This window comes from Lithobates pipiens, unplaced genomic scaffold (genome assembly GCF_037356315.1).
Source record: "Lithobates pipiens isolate NorthernLeopardFrog02 unplaced genomic scaffold, aLitPip1_a1.2 Scaffold_19, whole genome shotgun sequence".
Lineage (NCBI taxonomy): Eukaryota > Metazoa > Chordata > Amphibia > Anura > Ranidae > Lithobates > Lithobates pipiens.
Genome location: NW_027507764.1, coordinates 586,853,414 through 586,876,894, shown reverse-complemented (window position 1 = coordinate 586,876,894; position 23,481 = coordinate 586,853,414). Strand labels below are relative to the sequence as shown.

Genomic DNA, 23,481 nt, shown 5'->3' with positions numbered 1-23,481 from the left:
TTAGTCGACACCTAGCGGTGAAGTTTTAGGATGGAGGGTGCCAGACCCCGCCCTTCCTTTTTGACAATTGGTGAAAATGGGCATGGTTTCAGCAAAATAGTGGGCATTGATCTAAGGTGGTGTGTTTAGCATCTGAGATGAGCGAGGGATGGAGGGAGAGGGAGAGAGGGATGGAGGGACAGCAGGCCCAGATCTTACACAACAATAGAAATATGGAAAAGGAGAGAGAGCCAGGTCGGGCAAAAATTTATCAGCGCACCTCATCCCAATTATATCAAAATGAAGAGAAAGAGAGGGGCTAGGCGGGATTATTGCGGTGCTATAGAAGTAGAAAAACTGTATAGTATAAAAATAGAAAAAGACTTTATTAAATATAATAGTAAAAAACAATAATAAAGGTAAATTCAAAATTTTGAAATCACAGATATCAATACCAGTACAATAATTAAGAGTACAGTGACCACAATCCGTCAATTAGTTCAAATCAAAAAATTCTTGGCTGTTCTGATGGAGTCCCGACATGTTTCGCCTACACAAAGGCTTCTTCAGGGGAGCCAGTAATTGACATGAGGTAGTTATAAAACAAGAAAAGAGATTCACTGTAAACAAAATGCAACAAATTTTGTGAATTAGGTCTTGAGAATGAAATGCAGCCCAGACTCTGAATGCGCTCACAAACTTCAAGAAATATTGTTAGGCTGGAAGAGCCAGTTATACATTAAAATGAGTAACTGTGCCTACCTATCTCCAAACAAGAGCCCTGCCCACACGATACAATAGGGACGCCTTTAAAGCGTGGAGAGCGGACCAGTCCAAAAATCCCCAGATAGTGGCTGCAGGAGATAAATGGAACAGACAAATATCCACTATCATTAGAATTCATGGGTCCAAAAAGGGCTCCCGTAATCGATTTACCAAATTAAAGGAGATACCGGTGTCATTTATGGTTAAACGACAATGAAAGCCTACCTGAGCAAATTGGTATTTGGTGTGTCTCATAAGAGGAATAGCTGCAAGTAAGCAGGTCCAGAGTAGGATGTAATGTCAAGGTGTGGACCTGAATTGTAATTACATCTACAATCTAATTACAATTACATATTAGCCGTTAAAATTAGCACTTTTAACCACTTCCCACCCGGCCAATGCATATATACGGCCGGGTGGGAGCCGTCTACTCCTGATAGGACGTTCAGGAACGTCATTCAGGAGTAGCGGGATCGCGCGCGCGCGTGCCCGCGCAGCGGCGCGATCCCGATGTGCTCGTGTCACCCGGACACGGCACATCTCAGATCGGCAGGAGGGCTCTGTGATTGGCCCTCCTGATCACATGACGGCCGTGTCCAATCACGGCCGTCATGTGATGTAAACAAACAGCCGGTTGCTAGGCAATCGGCTCTCCTCTCCTCACACGGAAGTCACCGCTGAGGAGAGGAGAGCAGAACGCTGCAGCCGGCTGATGATCAGTGAGTATGGGCTGCTTTTTACATCTTTTTACTCACTGATCATCAGTGTAGTGTAAACACACAACACACCACACAGTACAAACACAGTCCCCACATATGTCCCCAAAACACACATGTCCCCAAAACATACATGTCCCCAAATAATAAAAACACATGTCCCTAATAATAAAAACATGTCCCCCACATATGTCCCACTAAAATCACATGTCCCAATGATTATCTGCACACATATGTACGTGATCACCTGCACACATATGTACATGATCATTTGCGTACATATGTCCGTGATCACACAAACAAATTATTATACACTTAACGGAATTTTTTTTACCAAAAACATGTAGCAGAATACATTTTGGCTTAAATTTATGACAAAATTTGATTTTATTGGATTTCTTTTCAAATAGAAAAAAGAAAATATTGTTTTTTTTTCCAAATTTCCGCTTTTTTTGCGCTTATATCGCAAAAAAAAAAAACGGAGTCGTGAATAAATACCACCAAAATAAAGCTCTATTTGTGCGAACAAAATGATAACAATTTCATTTGGGTACAGTGTAGCATGACCGCGCAATTGTCACTGAAAGCGCTAGAGTGCTGAAAGCTGAAAATTGGGCTGGGAAGGAAGGGGGTGAAAGTGCCCTGTATTGTAGTGGTTAATTTCGAACGTTCGAGTCCCATAGACTTCAATGGGGTTCTAACGTTCGTACGAATTTGGGGTCCGTTCGAATTTGGGGTCCGTTCGAAAGTTCTGGTGCGAACCGAACTGGGGGGTGTTCGGCTCATCCCTAATCAGCAGCAGCAGTCTTGTAGGGATGATTTACAGTCCCAAGAAACCCGTGGACTTGTACGTGGCTGGGAGGAGGTAGCTGTGGATCATGTTGTCCTTATTGACCCAGAGGACTCCGGATCGAATGCCACAGCTAACCTACGGTTCATGGTCTCCCTGATCCTGCAAAGCCTGCGAAAGGACCTTCGTATTCTTCGGATCAAGGAGAGGGACCATTACTGGCTGGCCACTCTCCTTGATCCACGGTACAAGGGTAAGGTTGCGGATCTTATCTTGCCGTCGCAGAGGGAGCAGAGGGTGAGACATCTCTGGGGGACCTTGCAGAAAGGTCTGTGCAACGCGTTCCCAGAGACTGGGAGGTTACAAGCTCCTGGTCCTGGACAAAGTGTTGCTGAGGCATCGGTCAGAAGGAGCAGTGGAGAAGGTGGCCGTCTGACCGATGCGTTCGGATAATTTTTTAGTCCGCAGCCCCAAGGTATGATCAGTTCCAGCAACCATCGCCAGCGTCTGCTTTACATGGTGCAGGAATACCTAGGGGCAAGGTCAGACTTGGACACCTTTCCCACCGAAAATCCTCTGGCTTACTGGGTCTTGAGGATGGATCACTGGCCAGAGCTTGCACAGTATGCAGTTGAGCTACTGGCCTGTCCTGCATCCAGCGTTCTTTCGAAACGCACCTTCAGTGCTGCTGGTAGCTTTGTTACCGATCACAGGGTGTGACCTTCATAAACATAAATCAGTCTTGGATCACCCACAGCTACCAAGCACCTGAAGCTGATGTAACCGAATAATTTTTTTTTGAAATATCACATCCCTTCAAGACTGCCTATGCTGAAGCTGAGTGACTGTCCTGTTATGTTGATTGTCTATCCTCTTCCTCCTCCGCTGATATCTTGGAAGAACATTTTTGGTTCTGGGTGATGCCACCAGCCCAATTTTTCAGCCCCTGTTTAACAGGGGCGTGTAATTACAATTTTGATGCAATGCTTTGCAGCAGGGCTCATTCCTGCACTACAAATAGAATATATGGGAGAGGTTGCAGTGTCGTGGCACCAGCACCAGTGCCTAAGGCCCAATTTTTCATCCCCTGTTTAACAGGGATGTGTAATTACAATTTTTGATGCAATGCTTTGCAGCAGGGCTCATTCCTGCACTACAAATAGAGTATATGGGAGAGGTTGCAGTGTCATGGCACCAGCACCAGTGCCTAAGGCCCAATTTTTCAACCCCTGTTTAACAGGGCCGTGTAATTACAATTTTTGATGCAATGCCTTGCAGCAGGGCTCATTCCTGCACTCCAACTAGAGTATATGGGAGAGGTCGCAGTGTACAGGCCCCATTTTTCAGCCCCTGTTTAACAGGGGCATGTAATACAATTTTTAATGCAATGCTTTGCAGCAGGGCTCATTCCTGCACTCCAACTAGAGTATCTGGGAGAGGTTGCAGTGTTGTGGCACCAGCAAGCAGTGCCTAAGGCCCAATTTTTCAGCCCCTGTTTAACAGGGGCATGTAATTACAATTCTTGATATAATATTTCACAGTAGGGCCCGTTCCTGCGCCCACCGAGAGTAACTGTGAGGACTTACAGTGTTGTGGCACCAGCACCACAACCACCAAAGGCCCTATTTTTCTACCACTGTTCAACAATGGCATGTAATTACAATTCTTGATATAATTGTTCACAGCAGGGCGCTCCAGCGCCCACCAAGAGTCACTTTGAGGGCTTACAGTGTTGTGGCAACACCAACACCTTAGGCCCCCATTTCTGAAGAGCATATAGGGCAGGCCCCTACTTTCAAACATCCAACTTACAAACATCTCCTACTTGCAAACGGAAGGAGACAACAGGAAGTGAGATGAAAAAAGATGGACGACAAAACAAATTATACAGGGGTGATAGCCCTTCCCTATGTTTTCCAAAAAGCTTAAGAATAGATTTTTTGACTGGAGCTTCACTTTAAAAATGTACCAGTTCAAAATCACAAATAGATTCTACTTAACACAAGAAACCTACACAGTCCCTGTCTTGTTTGCACCGCCTGTATACTGCTTTTCTGAGTATATAGGGCCTGGGGGCCACACGCATTTCCTTTTTTAAATATGGCTACAGGGTTCCCCTTAATATCTGTACAAGACCCAAAAGTGCTGGTAATGGGCAGGGAGGGCTACCTATGCCATTTTTCTCAATGATTTTCATCCATATTGCCGGAACCAGATATAACATTAAAACAGCAAGAAGTTTTAAATGACTTTTTTCCGTTAAATGTCATTTTGTGCAGGGACTGTTCTAAACATGGGAAACACGTGGCACTTCACAGGCATACTATAGACACCCCCCAGGCAAGATATTTAAAGGAATATTTCACTTTTTTTTTCACTTTAATCGTCATTAAAATCAGTGCTCCCGAAAAAAACTACAGTTTAAAAAAAAAAAAATTGGCATTGACCCATGTCCCCTGGGGCAGGAGCCAGGTCCCCAAACCCTTTTTAGGACAGTATCTTGCATATTAACCATTAAAATTAGCACTTTTTATTTCGAACGTTCGAGTCCCATAGACTTTAATGGGGTTCTAAAGTTCGCACAAATTTTAGGTCCGTTCGAAAGTTCTGGTGCAAACCGAACCGGGGGGTGTTCGGCTCATCCCTAGTGGTAATCTACTCTTGCTATCCAGCGACGGATGATCATCTCTCTGGGGTCCAGCGATGGCTGATGTGATCCAGCGACGGATGATCTCTCCCTCCAGCTCAGCGCATCCATCCTCTGTCTCCACTGGTGGAGACACTACGGGGATTCCGGCAGACTGACATTTCTTATATGACCCCCCCTCTGACGCAAGTGGGGAAGCCTGGCTTCCCCAATGACCTGTGGGTGACCCCGCCCCCTCTGATGTAACGGAAACCTGCGTTACATCAGAGGGGGGCTGGGTCACCCACATGTCATTGGGGAAGCCAGGCTTCCCCACTTGCGTCAGAGGGGGGGTCATATAAGAAATGTCAGGCTGCCGGGATCCCCGCAGTGTCTCCTCTGGTGGAGACAGAGGATGGATGGATTCGCTGCACTGGAGGGAGAGATCACCCGTCGCTGGATCAGATCAGCCATCGCTGGACCCCAGAGAGATGATCATCCGTCGCTGGATAGCAAGAGTGGATTACCACCGCTGGAATCTTTCTTTATTTTTTTTTATTTTTAATAAAGGACTTTTTCAATGGCGTGTGTGTCTTTAACATTCTTTTCCACTTTCTTTGTGAAATGGTAGGGGTACTTTTGTACCCCCTTACCATTTCAAATGGGGGGGCCGGGATCTGGGGGTCCCCTTGTTAAAGTGGGCTTCCAGATTCGGATAAGCCCCCCGCACGCAGACCCCCACAACCACCGGCCAGGGTTATGGGAATGACTTTCAATGACTGTTCTCTGTATTGCGGGGAGCCTACAATTCATTATAGCCATGAGTGATTTTAAATGACTTTTTTTCCTGCAGAAATGACATGCATTGATACATGTCCCCTGGGGCAGGACCCAGGTCCCCAAACACTTTTTAGGACAGTAACTTGCATATTACCCTTTAAAATTAGCACTTTAGATTTTGAAAGTTCGAGTCCCATAGACTATAATAGGGTTCTAAAGTTCACACGAAGTTTAGGTCTGTTCGTAGGTTCTGGTGTGAACCGAACTGGGGGGGGGGGGTGTTCGGCTCATCCTTAGTAACCATCGTAGTAAAATGGGAAAGTTTTATTCCATGACAAAATACATAGTTACAGGATAGCATAATAACACAATAATAGCATAATAAAAACACCAGACTAATTGCCAAGTACCTTCACTATTAAACATAATATGAATTGGTATGAGCCAATGAAACATACTCATGGTAACATTTGTAAAGTGATTAGCAGAGGATAGCATCTAAAAGCTTGAGGCGTTTCATGGCTGCAGCGCCACTTTTCAGGAGCATATGCAAGTGTCAGGGCTGGGCTCAGCCCTTCCTTCTCAGAGCTTGCCACTCAGCTGTTGGCTAATTGCCAGCTCCCATCTCTCTCCACTAGGGATGAGCCGAACACCCCCCGGTTCGGTTCGCACCAGAACTTTCGAACGGACCCCACGTTCGTTACGAACGTTAGAACCCCATTGAAGTCTATGGGACTCGAACGTTCGAAATGGAAAGTGCTAATTTTAACGGCTAATATGCAAGATATTGTCCTAAAAAGGGTTTGGGGACCTGCCTCCTGCCCCAGGGGACATGGGTCAATGCAAAAAAAAGTTTTAAAAACGGCCGTTTTGGCGGGAGCACTGATTTTAATGACGATTAAAGTGAAAAAAAAAAGTGAAATATTCCTTTAAATATGGTGCCTGGGGGGTGTCTGTAGTATGCCTGTGAAGTGCCACGTGTTTCCCATGTTTAGAACAGTCCCTGCACAAAATGACATTTAACGGAAATAACACCATTTAAAACTGCTTGCGGTTTTAATGTTATATCTGGTTCCTGCAATATGGTTGAAAATCATTGAGAAAAATGGCATGGGTAGCCCTCCCTGCCCATTACCAGCCCCTTTGGGTCTTGTACGCATATTAAGGGGAACACTGTACCCATATTAAAAAAAGGAAATGCGTGTGGCCCCCAGGCCCTATATACTCAGAACAGCAGTATACAGGCGGTGCAAACAAGACAGGGACTGTGTAGGTTTGTTGTGTTAAGTTGAATCTGTTTGTAATTTTCAACTGGTACATTTTTAAAATGTAGCTCCAGTCAAAAAAACTATTTTTAAGCTTTTTGGAAAACATAGGGAAGGGTTATCACCCCTGTATAATTTGTTTTGTCGTCCATCTTTTTTCATCTCACTTGCTGTTGTCTCCTTGCGTTTGCAAGTAGGAGATGTTTGTAAGTTGGATGTTTGAAAGTAGGGGCCTGCCCTATATGCTCTGCAGAAATGGCGGAACAAGTTGTTGGTTTTGCCACAACATTGTAAGCCCTCAAAGTGACTCTTGGTGGGCGCTGGAGCGCCCTGCTGTGAACGATTATATCAAGAATTGTAAATACATGCCATTGTTGAACAGTGGTAGAAAAATTGACCTTTGGTGGTTGTGGTGCTGGTGCCACAACACTATAAGTCCTCACCGTTACTCTGGGTGGGCACAGGAAGGGGCCCTCCGGTGAAATATTATATCAAGAATTGTAATTACATGTCCCTGTTAAACAGGGGCAGAAAAATTTGGCCTTAGGCACTGCTGCTGGTGCCACCACACTGCAACCTCTTCCATATACTCTAGTTTTTTTGCTGGAATTAGCCCTGCTGCAAAGCATTGCATCAAAAATTGTACTTAAACGCCCCTGTAAAACAGGGGCAGTAAAATTGGGCCTTAGGCACTGGTGCTGGTGCCACCACACTGCAACCTCTGCCATATACTCTAGTTTTATTGCAGGAATTAGCCCTGCTGCAAAGCATTGCATCAAAAATTGTAATTAAACGCCCCTGTTAAACAGGGACAGAAAAATTGGGCCTTAGGCACTGGTGCCACCACACTGCAACCTCTTCCATATATTCTAGTTTTTTTGCTGGAATTAGCCCTGCTGCAAAGCATTGCATCAAAAATTGTACTTAAACGCCGCTGTAAAACAGGGGCAGAAAAATTGGGCCTTAGGCACTGGTGCTACCACACTGCAACCTCTGCCATATACTCTAGTTTTATTGCAGGAATTAGCCCTGCTGCAAAGCATTGCATCAAAAATTGTAATTAAACGCCCCTGTTAAACAGGGGCAGAAAAATTGGGCCTTAGGCACTGGTGCTGGTGCCACCACACTGCAACCTCTGCCATATACTCTAGTTTTATTGTAGGAATTAGCCCTGCTGCAAAGCATTGCATCAAAAATTGTAATTAAACGCCCCTGTTAAACAGGGGCAGAAAAATTGGGCTGCTGGCATCACCCAGAACCAAAAATGTTCTTCCAACATATCAGCGAAGGAGGAAGAGGATAGACAATCAACATAACAGGACAGTCACTCAGCATCAGCATAGGCAGTCTTGAAGGGATGTGGTATTTCAAAAAAAATTATTCGGTTACATCAGCTTCAGGTGCTTGGTAGCTGTGGGTGATCCAAGACTGATTCATCTTGATGAAGGTCAGTCGATCAACTGATTCGGTGGACAGGCGCACCCTGTGATCGGTAACAAAGCCACCAGCAGCACTGAAGGTGCGTTCCGAAAGAACGCTGGATGCAGGACAGGCCGGTAGCTCAATTGCATACTGTGCAAGCTCTGGCCAGTGATCCATCCTCAAGACCCAGTAAGCCAGAGGATTTTCGGTGGGAAAGGTGTCCAAGTCTGACCTTGCCCCTAGGTATTCCTGCACCATGTAAATTAGACGCTGGCGATGGGTGCTGGAACCAATCATACCTTGGGGCTGCAGACTAAAAAATTGTCTGAAAGCATCAGTCAGACGGCCACCTTCTCCACCGCTCCTTCTGACCGATGCCTCAGCAACACGTTGTCCAGGACCAGGAGTTTGTAACCTCCCAGTCTCTGGGAATGCGTTGCACAGAGCTTTCTGCAAGGCCTCCCGGAGATGTCTCATCCTCTGCTCCCTCTGCGATGGCAAGATAAGGTCGGCAACCTTACCCTTGTACCGTGGATCAAGGAGAGTGGCCAGCCAGTAATGGTCCCTCTCCTTGATCCGAAGAATACGAGGATCCTTCCGCAGGCTTTGCAGGATCAGGGAGGCCATGCAGCGTAGGTTAGCTGAGGCATTCGGTCCGGAGTCCTCTGGGTCACTAAGGACAACATGATCCGCAGCTACCTCCTCCCAGCCATGTACAAGTCCACGTGTTTCTTGGGACTGTAAATCATCCCTATAAGACTGCTGCTGCTGATGCTGATGCTGAGTGCCAGCCTCCACCTCCATGCTGACACAATCATCCTCCTCCTCCTCTTCCTCCTCCTCATCCTCTTCCTGTGTGATGGGTGGCACAGCAGGAACACTGTCTGGATAAAGGGGGCCTTGAGAGGCAAGGAAGTCCTCCTCTTCCTGCCTCTGTTCTGCCTCAAGTGCCCTGTCCATTATTCCACGCAGCGTATGCTCCAAGAGGTAGACAAGAGGTACAGTGTCACTGATGCATGCACTGTCACTGCTCACCATCCTTGTGGCCTCCTCAAACGGTGACAGGACAGTGCATGCATCCCTGATCATGCCCCACTGGCGTGGTGAGAAAAAACCAAGCTCCCCTGACCCTGTCCTGGTGCCGTAGTCGCACAGGTACTCATTGATGGCCCTCTGCTGCATGTGCAGCCGCTACAGCATGGCCAATGTTGAGTTCCATCTGGTGGGCATGTCACATATAAGGCGGTTCTTGGGCTGGTTCAACTCCTTTTGGAGCTCAGCCAGCCGAGCACAGGCATTAAATGATCGGCGGAAATGCACACAGACTTTCCTGGCCTGCTTCAGGACATCATGTAAGCCGGGGTACCTGCCCAAGAACCGCTGCACCACCAGGTTAAGGACGTGAGCTACACAGGGCACATGGGTCAGTTGTCCCTGTCGGAGGGCGGAGAGGAGGTTGGTGCCATTGTCGCAAACCACCATTCCTGGCTTAAGCTGGCGTGGCGTCAACCACCTCTCGGCCTGCCCCTGCAGAGCTGACAAAACATCCGCCCCAGTGTGGCTCCTGTCCCCCAAACAAACCAGCGCAAGCACGGCATGGCATTGTTTTGCCTGCGTACTTGCGTAGCCCCTGGAACGCCTACGGAGCAACGCTGGTTCTGAGGACAGAGCACTGGAAGAGGCCATGGATGAAGAAGAAGAGGAAGGGGTGGAGGAGAGAGGTGTGTCACAACCAATAGTAGCATTTTGGAGGCGTGGTGGCGGAACAACCTCCAACACTGCTGCACCTTGTCCTGCATCCTTCCCAGCTGCCAGAAGAGTGACCCAATGGGCCGTGAAAGACAGGTAACGTCCCTGTCCATGCCTGCTGGACCATGAGTCAGCGGTAATATGCACCTTACCGCTGACCGCCCTGTCCAGCGAGGCAAGGACATTGCCTTCCACATGCCGGTAGAGAGCCGGAATCGACTTCCGTGAGAAAAAGTGGCGTTTGGGGACCTGCCACTGAGAAACCGCACATTGTACAAACTCACGGAAGGGGGCCGAGTCTACCAACTGAAAAGGCAGCAGTTGAAGTGCTAGCAATTTAGCCAAGCTAGCATTCAACCGCTGGGCATGTGGATGGCTGGGAGTGAACTTCTTTCGCCGGTCCAGCAGCTGGGGCAGGGACATTTGCCTGCTATAATCGGACGTGGGTGTACCGCTAGCAGAGTTCCCGGAAGCACTTGGCTGTGACACACCTAATTCTACACCTTCATTCCTCTCAGAGCAGGTTTCAGAGAGGACTGAAGGTCTAGTGGGGTTGGAGATGCCAACTGTTGAGGAGCAAGGAGAGGTCCGCTTTGTTCTTTGGTGTGGGTCTTTGAGGTACGCTTGCCAACGAGCTGCATGGCAGGTCAACATATGTCTGGTCAAGCATGTGGTGCCCAAGCGGCTGATGTTTTGGCCACGTGAGATACGCTTGAGACATATGTTGCAAATAGCAGCGGTGCGATCTGATGCACTCGTCTCAAAAAAGGCCCACACCAAAGAACTTTTAGAATAACGCGCAGAGGAAGCGCTCTGCGCAGGCGGAGCTCTGCGGTGTGATTCAGTCGGTGTGCTGCCCCTAAGCTGGCCCCCGGAGGGCATCCTGCCTCGTTGGACATGTGCCTCCTCCTCCTCCTCCTCCTCCTCCTCCTCCTCCCTCCTTCCAGGCACCCACGTGGAGTCAGTGCCCTCATCATCCCCTCCCTCTTCATCGCTGTAGCAAACCTGGCAGTATGCTGCAGCTTGTGGAACGTGACTGCCAGATTGCTGTCCTTCTTGAGCATCCCCTCTCTCTGCGCTCACGCTACTGCCTTCCTCTAGCTGAGTGTCATCATCAGAGCCCACCAAACACTGGGCATCCTCCTGGAGCATGTACCCAACACTGTGCTCAAAGAGTTCAGGAGACTCCTCAGGAGGACGTGGTGGGTCTAGGGAAGGAGTCACTGATGATGACATTGAGAGGAGGGAAGACGATGCGTTGGCAGCTGCTTTGCGACTACCCTGAGACTGGGTGAGAGAGGATGAGGAGGATGAAGAGGGCTTGGTCATCCACTCTACCAAGTCGTTGGCATGTTGCGGTTCAACATGTCCAGCTGCCGAAAAGAAGGACAAGCATGTCCCATGGCCACGTGCTGATGACAATGCACCGCGTCCACAACCAGCACTGTTGTCTCTAGACACAGAGCCTGCTTGCCCTCTTTTATCGGCTCGCACCTGTCTGCCTCTCCTTGCTGGCCTTCCAGACATGGTAATGGCCTGAAGGGAGTTGGGTAAAACAGTAGTTGGGTAGTGTATATTGTGCTGGAGGCACACAACACCCACTAACTCCTGCAGATGCCTTTTTTATAGAACAGCAGAGATAAAGGGGTATATACAGATGTATACTGTGCTGTGCTGGAGGCACACACAACTTCCAATAACTCCTGCAGATGGCAATTGGGCTCAAATAGAGAACAGCTATGTAGGTGGATTATAGCGGTATGTACTGGGTACAGAGCACGCAGACAGCACACACTATCTCCTAACACTACTGAGAGCAAGCTCTATTATTAAAGATAGCTCACTAGCTATATAGGTGAGGTGAATATAGTGGTGTATACTGCGGTCAGGGCACAGACAATAACCACTACACAACAGCAAGATAGGAAATCAGCCAAAAACGATCGGTGTGTACTGTGTTGAAGGTACACAGAACACCCACTGCTTCAGATGCCAACACACTACACGAGGCCGCCTCAAAGGCGGCCTTATATAGTGTGGGGCGTGCACTACACAGCCTGAGCTATGATTGGCCACAGGCAGGATGCCTGTGGCCAATCATGGCTCTCCTCGCTGCTGGCGCTGCGATTGGCCAAGCATGCGGGGTCACAGTGCATGCTTGGCCAATCATGAGCCAGCAATGCACTGCGCCATCGCAGTGCATTGTGGGCCGTGCGCGCCACACGAATTTTGACGCGAACGGACCAAGAGTTCGGATTTCGCCGAACGGACGAACAGCCAATGTTCGAGTCGAACTTACGTTCGACTCGAACACGAAGCTCATCCCTACTCTCCACAGTTACTCAGCTGTTGATGATTTCCTGCTCATCAGTCCTGCCTTCTTAAGCCGTCCAGTCCAGAGGAGCTCTGCCTTGTTCAAGACCACAGAGACTTTCTCCTGCATTCCTGTAAAGACTTGCTTTTCTGACATCCCTTCTGGCTCCAGATCCTGCTTGCTGTTCCACTACATTGATCCCTGACTTCTGGCTTGGCTGACTATCCGTTTCCGGGTTGCTGAACTTCGGCTATGTTTTGACTATGTGTGTTCTTTTTACTTTTGTTATTAAACAAGTGTGATTTAACTGTACTTCTGTCTCGGTCTGATTTCATGGTTTCTGACAGCAAGGGAGATATCTGTAAAATGTTAACGATAGATATTAAATTGCGTAATCCTATAGAAAAAATGTTATGACTACTTAAAAGAGATGAGTCTCACACTCATACTTACAATTCAGATATGAGTCTGGGCATGAGGATGGAGGGATTGAGGTCCAGGCGGGAGGATCATCAGCCCCGGGAGCTGAGGTGACGAACCCCACAGCATAGATGGAATAACCACTAAGAAGAGACAATCCAGGGACGAGATCCCCCATTGGTAGAGAAAGTGGTGGGAATCACACTGATTCCATCTATAGAAAGTGGTAAATTTGGGTAAGTCAAACAATATGAGATCAAGAGGTAATGACTAGTAATGAGATATATAGTATATAGCAGGGCCGGGACAAGGGGTGGGCAGGAGGGGCATCTGCCCCTGGCGCAATGGTTTATTGCAGGGGTAGGGGGCACCCTGACCCTAACCCTAAGCGAAAGGGGGTGCAATTTGGCGTCTTTGCCCTGGGCACTGGATGAGCTTGTCCCGGCACTGGTATATAGTTCTGCCTACCTGGGTAATAAGTGACAATGTGACAGGACCTAGGTAAGGAACGAGTTGATAGAGTGATAGAAACAAACTGGTGTGCGTAGGTCAGAAAGATCTGCCAGTAGTGGGGTAAAAGGAACCCAGCCACCCAAGCAAGGAAAGGACTGTAGAGTGGTAAAAAGTCAATTCTATCAATGTAGTACCTACTAGACATGTACGATTAGTTTCGTACGAATTTCCGAAATACGAAAATTTTTATGCATACGAATTCCGAACGTATTACGAAATTTTGTTTATGAATTTTGGATCCAAATTCATAATGAAAATTCATAATTAACGAAAAGTTAACAAACCTAAAAGTTAAAAACCCAGGAAGTCAGCACAGCTCAGGGATGGTAGGAGCCCCTCATAATGATAAATTCATCATAACGAACTTTCGTTTTTTTTTTACGAAAAGTTTATGAATTCATATTTTGTACGAATCTGAATTTAATTTTTTTTCGTACGGAACGAAACGGAACAAAACAAAACAATTTTTTGGCGGCGCCCATGTCTAGTACTTACAAATCTGATATGAACAGTTTGTTCCTCGGTGTCCACAGGAAAGTGGTCCCAGAGGGTAGTACTCCCAGGGACGGTGCTACCACTAGGCAAACTAGGCAGCCACCTAGGGTGCACTGCTGTCTAGGGACGGCGGTCCGCTGGCGTTCCTACTCTCTTCTCTGCAACAAACAACTAAGTTTCAGCATCAGCAGGCAGCCGCCCGTCAGAGGACTGTGTCTGTGTCCCGAATGAATGGAAGCAAGCAAACATTCATTGATGGGCGTTGGTGAGGCTGCATTTCATGAGTGCTGGTGAGGCTGCATTTCATGAGTGCTGGTGAGGCTGCATTTGATGGGTGCTGGTGATGCTGTCATTGACGGGTGCTGGTGTGGCTGAATTTAATGGGCGCTGGTGAGGTTGCATGTAATGGGCGCTAGTGAGGCTGCATTGATGAGTATACATGGGCAGGGCAAAGAAGGCGGGGCCAGGGGGGGCGGCAAAATGAGGTTTCGCCTAGGGTGTCAAAAATCCTTGCACCAGTCCTGAGTACTTCAGTGTAAGTTGGATAACCGCCAATGTCGCCCTATGGTCAGTTACGCGCAAGTGAGTCATGCTCGCCAGACGGCAACACGTCACCTTGTGTGTCCGCCCGTGTTTTTTTTCAACAGGTCGGCGCAGCAACGTCACAGGTAATGACGTACCGCGCGCAGCGCGGGATGGGAGCGTGACGCCAACCAGCAACGGGATGTTTGCCCCCCACCCCTACATCAATGGAGAGAGGAGGAGAAAGGGAGGACTCCCGGAGCCAACAAAAAACACTCGCCAGGCCATAGAGACCAGCAGCCCCGCCAATAGCAACCCAAATGCTGCGTGCAAGGGAGGGGAGAGAAAAGTATGGTAGGAATCCGAGAAGGGTATAAACGGACCTCATCTAATATCCTCTGTCACCTGTCTGGGATCTAACCTGAACACAGAAATAAACATAATAAAGATTAAAAAGCACCTAAATTGGTGAAAACGTTGGAAAATACCAACTAGTAACATATATTATAGCCGTTCTGCTTCTCTCAAGGCGAATACCGGGTTTCCGGCGGACATCGGGTCCATCGGACCCGCTGATTGGCTCCCGCCATGTCCAATCACTGCAGGAGCCGAGCTCTGGCGGCACAAGTATGTGATTTTGCGCTTAAGGGCCGCCCTGCCGCAGTATATGTACATGGGGCGGTCCTTAAGCGGTTAAGGAGGAGCAGTGGGAAGGGGGGGTGGTAAAAAAAAAAGTATTTTACCATCTCCTCCAAGCGGTTAAGGAGGAGCAGTGGGAAGGGGGGGTTGGTAAAAAATAGTTTTTTACCATCTCCTCCACGGAAAGTGTAAATGAGCCCATAGAGAGAGCCCACTTATTGCACAAACTTTTCAGCTCTGTTGCTATTTAATGTCCTGACCAGGGGCGGCCCGTCCATTGGGGGCACCTGGGCGCCACCCTTTCTCTCCAGGCCATCCCCTATATGCAGTGGATAGATTCATGCATAGCATGAATCTATCCACGGCCGCCGCCTATTTCTTTCAGGGCACCAGGCGCCTAAATTACTACGGCTGTTTTTTTTTAAGCACCTGATTAGAGCCAGAGGCTCTAATAGGCTTCAAAATAGGGTGGGCTTGGGGCGCAGAGAGTGCCACCTGGAGCGCACCCCGGGGTCATTCGCTGTTGCCAACATTCAACAGCGAATGAATATTTGCGAATGAACATTCGCTGTTGCAACACTGACCCCCCCCCCCCCCCCGGCCAATCGGGAAGCGGGTCTGATACCCATCACCCAATTGGCTGAAAAGATAGGCAATCCTATTGAATGCCTAGGAGGAGGGGAGGAGACGCACAGCGGAAGCGAGAAGGAAAAGAGCCACTGTCTGGATGCCTGGTCCCTTCCGCCACTCCTCGGATGCCCGCCGATGCCCACCACCTAGATGGGGTGAGTGCTGGTGGACCAACCGGCAGACAGCAGGCAGGGGTTTGAGTTGCTGCGGGGGGGGGGGGGGTTTGGTTGTTTGCTTCCCCACCCCCAAACAAAAGAAACACCAGCCGCCACGGGTCCTGACTATCACGTTATAAAAGAGACTGGCGATGGGAGGAGGGGGCAGGACACGGGTGAACTTAACAAAGAAGTCCGCAAAGTAAAATAATAAGGAAGGTGGCTGAAAAAAAAAAAAAAAAAAACTTCCCGCAATGGCCCGGTGACAATAACGTGTAAACGTGCAGCAAGAACAGAACGTCCCCTTTCTGCAGGGCGATGCGTTATATTATTACATTATAAGCCCCTCCATGCAGATCCCGACCCGCATTACATCTCATTAGTGGGACGCATTATTTCCTGAAGAATTGAGCAATATCTCATTTTACAGGACATGAAAATCCTGAATTTAATTATTCTATAAAAAAAATAAAAAAATCAACCCTGCAAATGATATCTGCGGTAAAAAAAAAAATATTTTTGTCGGTTGAGCGGCGCAATAAAGCTGTTCTGTAACAGAGAGAGAGAGAGAGGAGAGAATGTGGAAATGAGAAGCAGACATAGAAATGCTCTTCATCGTCTCATTATGATTCTAATCATTTCTTCTCATCGTCCCTTCAAGACTAATCCGAAAGGAAACTTTACCAAAGAGCAACATTGTATATTGCAACATTCACCTGAAAGTAACTTTTTAATGTAACTTCCACTTTTAACCACTCACAGGCCATTTTTTTTTGCTACAATTCGGCACTGCGTCGTTTTAACTGACAATTGCGCGGTCGTGCGGCGTTGTACCCAGAACGAAATTGACGCCCCTTTTTTCGCCACAAAAAAAGCTTTCTTTTGGTGGTATTTGATCACCTCTGCGGTTTTTATTTTTTTGCACTCTAAACAAAAACAGAGTGGCAATTTTGAAAAAAAAAAACAATATTTTTAACTTTTTTGCTATAATAAAAAGAAAAAAAATTAAAAAAAAAATTTCTTCATCAGTTTAGGCCAATATGTATTCTTCTACATATTTTTGGTAAAAAAAAACAAAAAAAAACGCAATAAACATATATTGATTGGTTTGCGCAAAAGTTATAGCGTCTACAAAATAGGGGAAAGATTTATGGCATTTTTATTTATTACATTTTTTTTTACAAGTAATGGCAGCGATCTGCGATTTTTAGCGGGACTGCAACATTGCGGCGGACAGATCGGACACTTTTGACACTTTTGTGGGACCATTGACATTTATACAGCGATCAGCGCTATAAAAATGCACTGATTACTGTGTAAATGTCACGTGCAGGGAAGGAGGCGATCAAGGGGTAAATGTGTTCCCTAAGGAGGTGTTTCTAACTGTGGGAGGGGGGGGGGGGGGGACGACTGACTGGAAGAGGAGAGAGAGATCGCTGTTCCTGATCACTAGGAACAGCAGATCTCTCTCTTCTTCCCTGTCAGAAACAGGGATCTGTCTGTTTACATTGACAGATCACCATTCTGGCTCTCTTTCCCTCAATCGCGGGTGGCTGGTGGACATTGCGGCCACCAGGCTTACGTATCACGTCCCCTCGCCGTGCAGTGGCCATGCACGTGCCTGCTATGGCTCTTAAAGGAGCCGACGTACAGCTACGCCGATTCATGGGAACGAGCCGACCTGCCGCCGTATAATCACGGCAGCTGGTCGACAAGCAGTTAATTTGCTTTTCTTTTCAGGGGCACAACTACAACGGAAGAGTAGTATTGAACATAAGGACAGCTACAGGTACACAAAGGAGCAAGATGTTGGCTGGAGAGAGAGCACAATAATCTGGCAAACAAGAAGCATAGAGACATGGCCTAAATAGGAAGTTCATGGGCGGAACAAAGAGTTCAAGATTCACCAAAAACAAGACACAAGGCAAGATTGTCCAAAGGATCAGACAGGGAGCTGTTCAGCATCTCAGGGGGCTCAGCAAGAAGAGCTTGCCCCCTGTCCCTTACAACTAATACGGTCCAACCTCTTGCTCTATTCTATGCTGTGTAACCCACATCGTCAATCTCTACCCCTCTACTAACATCCTCCTCTCTCCTCTAAAACTTGCACTGGCCCCTACATACCTAAAAAGTGCTTAATAAACTCCTCCGGTGTAAACAACTTAGAAACCATCTCCTTGCTACTGTTTACCTTCAAACCTCTAGGATGACTATTCTGCAACCTCTGAGCTGCTAGCTCACCGATAACAGCCCTCTTGACCTCTTTCAATCTAGTTTTCATCACAGCGCTCCACGGAAACGTTCCTACTAATACTCACGAATGACTTCCTAACTGCTAAAACCGATGGCCATTACTCCATATTTTTAGATCTTTCTGTTGCCTTTGACACAGTTGACCACCATGTGACCTTCTCAAGAAACCTCACTCCAATTGCCTTCAAGACTCAGCTCTTTGCTGGTTCTTCTCCTACTTATCTAAGTTCTCCTTCATTGTCACCTACAACCAGTGGCAGCTGGTGGGGTTTTTTTGGCAGGGGGGGCGGCAAACATACCTGCTTCCCGATTGGCGGGGAGGAGGATCAGTGTTGCAACAGCGAATTTTCATTCGCTGTTGCAAAACACCTGGGTGGGCTCTAGGGGTGCAACAGATCGTCACCGATCCGTGATCCGAACGGGTCACCCCGCTCGGATTGGCACATGCCGTGATCCGCGGAGTGCTCCGCGGTCTCGGCCTTAGGAAAGGCCACGGCTATGGCCTAGCTCCGAAGCGGTGGCCATCTTTCTACTCCCAGGCTGTTTATACTGATCGCTCCGACGGAGCGATCACTTGTAAACAAACCGGCGTCATGTCATGACGCCGGTTCCTCTCTCCCCTCTCTGTACTAACCTGTACAGCGGAGGGGAGAGATCCTGAGATGGAAGCAGCCATCCTTCCATACCCTACAGTACCCAGCAATACCCTGCCAATACTCTGCAGTACCCCAATACTCTAGCAATACTCTGCAATACCCCAATACTCTAGCAATACTCTGCAATACCCCAATACTCTAGCAATACTCTGCGATACCCTGCCAATACTCTAGCGATACCCTGCCAATACTCTGCGATACCCTGCCAATACTCAGCGATGCCCTGCCTGCCAATACTCTGTGATACACAGCCAGGCCCAGCCATACTCCGCCATACTCAGCCGTGCCCAGCCATACTCGGCCGTGCCCAGCCATACTCGGCCGTGCCCAGCCATATTCGGCCGTGCCCAGCCATGCTCAGCCGTACCCAGCCATACTCAGCCAATATTACAGTGGGGGAGATTGTGGATATTACGGTGGGGACTATATGGTGGTGGAATTTTCACAGGTTTTTGCAAATTAAATTATTATTTGCTGATCCGAAAAATGATCCGATCCATGATACTGATCCGAGGAACGATCCGATCCGTGAGTTTTTTGATCCGTTGCACCCCTAGTGGGCTCCAGATGCAATGCTCTGCGTCCCGAGTCCACCCTATTTTGAAGCCTATTAGAGCTTATGGCTCTAATCAGGTTCTTAAAAAAAAAAAAATCCTGGCCGTTCTAATACATATCGCCAGTGACCAGGAAGGGGCTGGATACATGAATAGTGGAGAGGATAGGGTGGGCAGAGTTTGGGCTCCCCTAATGGATGGGCTGCCCCTGTCTACATCTCTCCCTCTTCCTGTCTTCTTCCTTTCTCCATAGAGGTCCCCCAAGGCTGGCTCCTTGGATCCCTTCTACTCTTCAACTACTCATTCTCCTTGAGTCAGATAATAACCCCCTCCCCCGTGGCTTCTAGTGCAATTTCTATGCTTGTGACACTCACATCTATCATTGTACTATTGAGTTCATCCTTTCCGTTAACTGAACAACTGCTGGGAAAACTTCAGCTAGCCACATGGAGTGTGCATTGCTTTTCATTGTGAGAGAAAAGAACATTAAAGAGGAACTTCACCCCTCTGCTTGAATTTTTTATCCCCCTTGCCATATATACTGGGTTGTCTTCAATAAATATACTCACATGCCCATAGATTCCAGCGTTGATCTGTTGTGTTTTTCCTATGGTCATCTTACTTTCATCATCAATGGAAGCTGGCTGTCTCTTCCAGGTTCTTGCACCCGGACCTGTGGGTAGGTGCAGTGTGGTGCATCTTGAAACTTAACAAACAAACCTCAGCTCAGCGTAACGCTCACAGTTCAGTTCAATGCAAAGAGGCAGTGGGTAAAGATGCAATGCCACGTCTGTCTTCAGAGGGCGGAATGTGGCCTGTCCAGTCCGATCCCAAAAGGGAGGCTTGCGTGAAGTCAAGAGAAGCTTGGTTTCTCTATGATTTCCTGGTCCAGTGGAACTTGTGTTCCGGTTGGCAGCAACCTTGGACAGCCATCTTGGGTTAGCAGAGTCTTTAGAAGTCCACCCAGATTTTGGCGTGCATTTTGCAAAGTGCTAAACGCCAAGATCTGGGGGGACTTCTAAAGACTCTGCTAACCCAAGATGGCTGTCCAAGGTTGCTGCCAACCAACCAGGAAACCATAGAGAAACCAAGCTTCTCCTGACTTCCTGACCTCCTTTTTCCTCCAGTGCTCTGTTGCTTCAGACACATGCCTTCTGGAAAATATGACATGGATATTCCAGGAGGTTGCAGGAGCAATGTGATGTCATTCTCACTGAGGAAAGAATGGAGGCAGGGGGTGGGGAAGGCCGAGGATAATAAAAAATGTAAACACATACCCCAAAAAAAGTTGGCTTTTTAAAGTAGTGTGAAGGAATACAAAGTATATTCTGGTGTGAAGGTCCACTTTAAGGCACAATCACTTACAGGTTTTTGCCTCAGAACAGTAGTGGGGTTCTGGGGGTTAATTATGTAGGTTAATCTTGACATCAGTTTGGCTGGGCTGTGTTAGAAGTTCTGCTTGGTCATGTGTACAGTGAGGCGCACATGACAAGCCAGAACCAGGCCTGGTTGGATGTTTGGGTATCAGCCTTCACAGAACCAATCAGTGGGTGTGCTGGGCCTCGCTGAGGAGTCTCGGAAGGGGTACTTAAGATTTTGGGGTCACTTGTTTTAGAGAGAGGAGTTTGTGAGGCCCGTGTGGTCTGTTCTGGTTCCAGGACCGGGGTAGCCCCACGAGGGGTCCCGGTCACGGGGTGTTCGACATCCCGCAACATGCTTCTGTTGGTTACCCCCAATAGACCCCCCTGGTCTGGGGTAGGGATCCGTCTGTTCCCGAGTCTCAGAACCGGCTGGTCTGAGGTGCAGTAACTGAGGGAGGATTCAAGGTGTCCGGGTGTGCTCTTGGCTTGGAGGGGCACCACAGCTCGTGAAAGTGACTGAGGGAGGACTCTTCAGAGGAGGGCCAACAAGTGGCATCCTGAGAAGTGCCTGGTTACTGAGTTGGGAAGGACACTGACGAATCCACACTTTTTCCTGTACTATCAAGGAGACAGAGAACGTTCCAGATACAGAGGAAAAAAGTCCATGTTCACTTTCAGTTATAACTTGTACACGTTCGTAGGATTTTTCAAGTTTTGAATCAACGTGCTGATTGCCACGATCTGTGGCTAGAGATCTGTTCAGCCTTGAAGTGCCCAGCTGCAAGTGGCTACTCTCTGGGTGGAATTAAAGACTTTGTTATGTCTGCAGTTCAAGGTGCCTGAGTTCTTCATCCGTGCCCTCTGTTCCTATATGAGGCTATGTTATTGGATGTTATCACTGCAAAATAAAACCTTCTAAAAGGACTTTATTGGTGTCAGCGTCCAAGTTTTTGGGTATCAGCCCTGGGAACCCCTAGACGTGGAAGGACAAGCCAAGCAGAGGTAACCGGTAAGCCCAATAAGTTAAGACCGCCCTACAAAGGGTTATGGCCGCTACATATAGCTTCTGTTTAAAGTAATTTTCTTCATACATGCTTATTGCCTGGGGCATCAGGGGAAGGAGAACACATTCAACATCTGTACTGAGGGATCTGGGAGAAGGAAGCATCATGCAAGCTAATAACAGATTAGCAAACCAATGGCTGACAGCAAGAAAATGACCAACCGGTGTCGAAAAGGTGGAACCTCAAATTTTGTCTTTCTTTTGAAGCTCCACGGTGCGGAGTGCACACTCTAAACTAAACACCAGGTGCATAAAAAAGTGAGCACAGAAATGTGAACACACACAAAAAAGTGCACAGGGTGTATACATGGCCCTCCTCCTAAGAGAAAGAACCCTGGCTCTGATCCCCCAGGGCACAAGGCTCCCAACGGGGGAAGAGGTACTTGGGATTCTCCAGCCAAAACCAGGCATGCTTCTTTCTTCAGGATGTTTGCCACAAGGCCTACAAATGTCCTAGGTGGGGCTCCCCCGAAGGGAGAACCCATGGGAGGGGGAGAGCCCAACCAACCTTCCAACCATACACGCTTATTGCCTGGGGCATCAGGGGAAGGAGGACACATTCAACATCTGTACTGAGGGATCTGGGAGAAGGAAGCATCATGCAAGCTAATAACAGATTAGCAAACCAATGGCTGACAGCAAGAAAATGGCCAACCGGTGTCGAAAGGTGGAACCTCAAATTTTGTCTTTCTTTTGAAGCTCCACGGTGCGGAGTGCACACTCTAAACTAAACACCAGGTGCATAAAAAAGTGAGCACAGAAATGTGAACACACACAAAAAAGTGCATGGGGTGTATACATGGCCCTCCTCCTAAGAGAAAGAACCCTGGCTCTGATCCCCCAGGGCACAAGGCTCCCAACGGGGGAAGAGGTACTTGGGATTCTCCAGCCAAAACCAGGCATGCCCCTTTCTTCAGGATGCTTGCCGCAAGGCCTACAAGAGTTCTAGGTGGGGCTCCCCCGAAGGGAGAACCCATGGGAGGGGGAGAGCCCAACCAACCTGCCAAGACTTTCAGGACAAGCCCCAGGTCCTACATCCTATTAGTTGGGAGTGCAGTGTACATGCAAAAAACAAAAAAAAAACAACAAACAACATTATAAAGGGAAGGGGAAAAGTCTTTCAGTGCCAAAGTTTGATACAACGGTAGGCCTTTTGGCCGGTATAAAATTCCTCCAAAAGGACCAACACAGGCACCTGTGAAAAAAACATGGCTGTAGTGGCAATAGTGCCATAATAAACTCAAAGTGAGTCCCTCCATTGTGAGGATTTGTGGCACCCCTGGACTGCCACTCCAGGGGCCCATACACAATGGGCTTCTCTCAGCCTTGCACCTGGCCAGACCAGAGCAGCACCATCCCTACCAGAAAGGCATTAGAACTTAGGAAGAGCCATGCCTTCAACCGAGAACAAGCCTGGTATCCCAGGCCAGAATCAACTCAGGAGTAAAAAGATCCTGTACCAGCTTTCTTCCTCTCGAAAAGTGATAAGAACAGATTCTACACTTGATCTTAGCCAAAGGGCAGATAGGCGAAGTTGAAACTTTTAATATCTGGCTTACTTTATGTAAACTTATTATCACCATGTAGTATTATGTTAACTGGGGGGGAGTGAGTCAGCTCTCAGCTTAGACTTATAATAGGGCTCTATGGGGTTTTGGAGCCTGACGCACAAGAGTACATGCTGAGAATGAAGAAAACTTCTTTATTGTTACCCATAAAACACCAGTTAGAGAACTGAATGATACAGTTACAATCTGTAGCAGTCTATAGAAATTATATCAATGAAGGAAAGATGAAAACAGAGAATGGGAATG

The 23,481-nt window shown here is 47.8% G+C and overlaps 1 non-coding gene across 1 annotated transcript; it reads right to left on the bottom strand.

The window, feature by feature from the left end:
- Positions 1-23,014: 23,014 nt before the first annotated feature.
- LOC143999806 (U2 spliceosomal RNA) lies at positions 23,015-23,200 on the bottom strand. Its single transcript, XR_013278138.1, has one exon. It is a non-coding gene; the product is annotated as a U2 spliceosomal RNA (small nuclear RNA).
- Between the last annotated feature and the right edge of the window lie 281 nt (positions 23,201-23,481).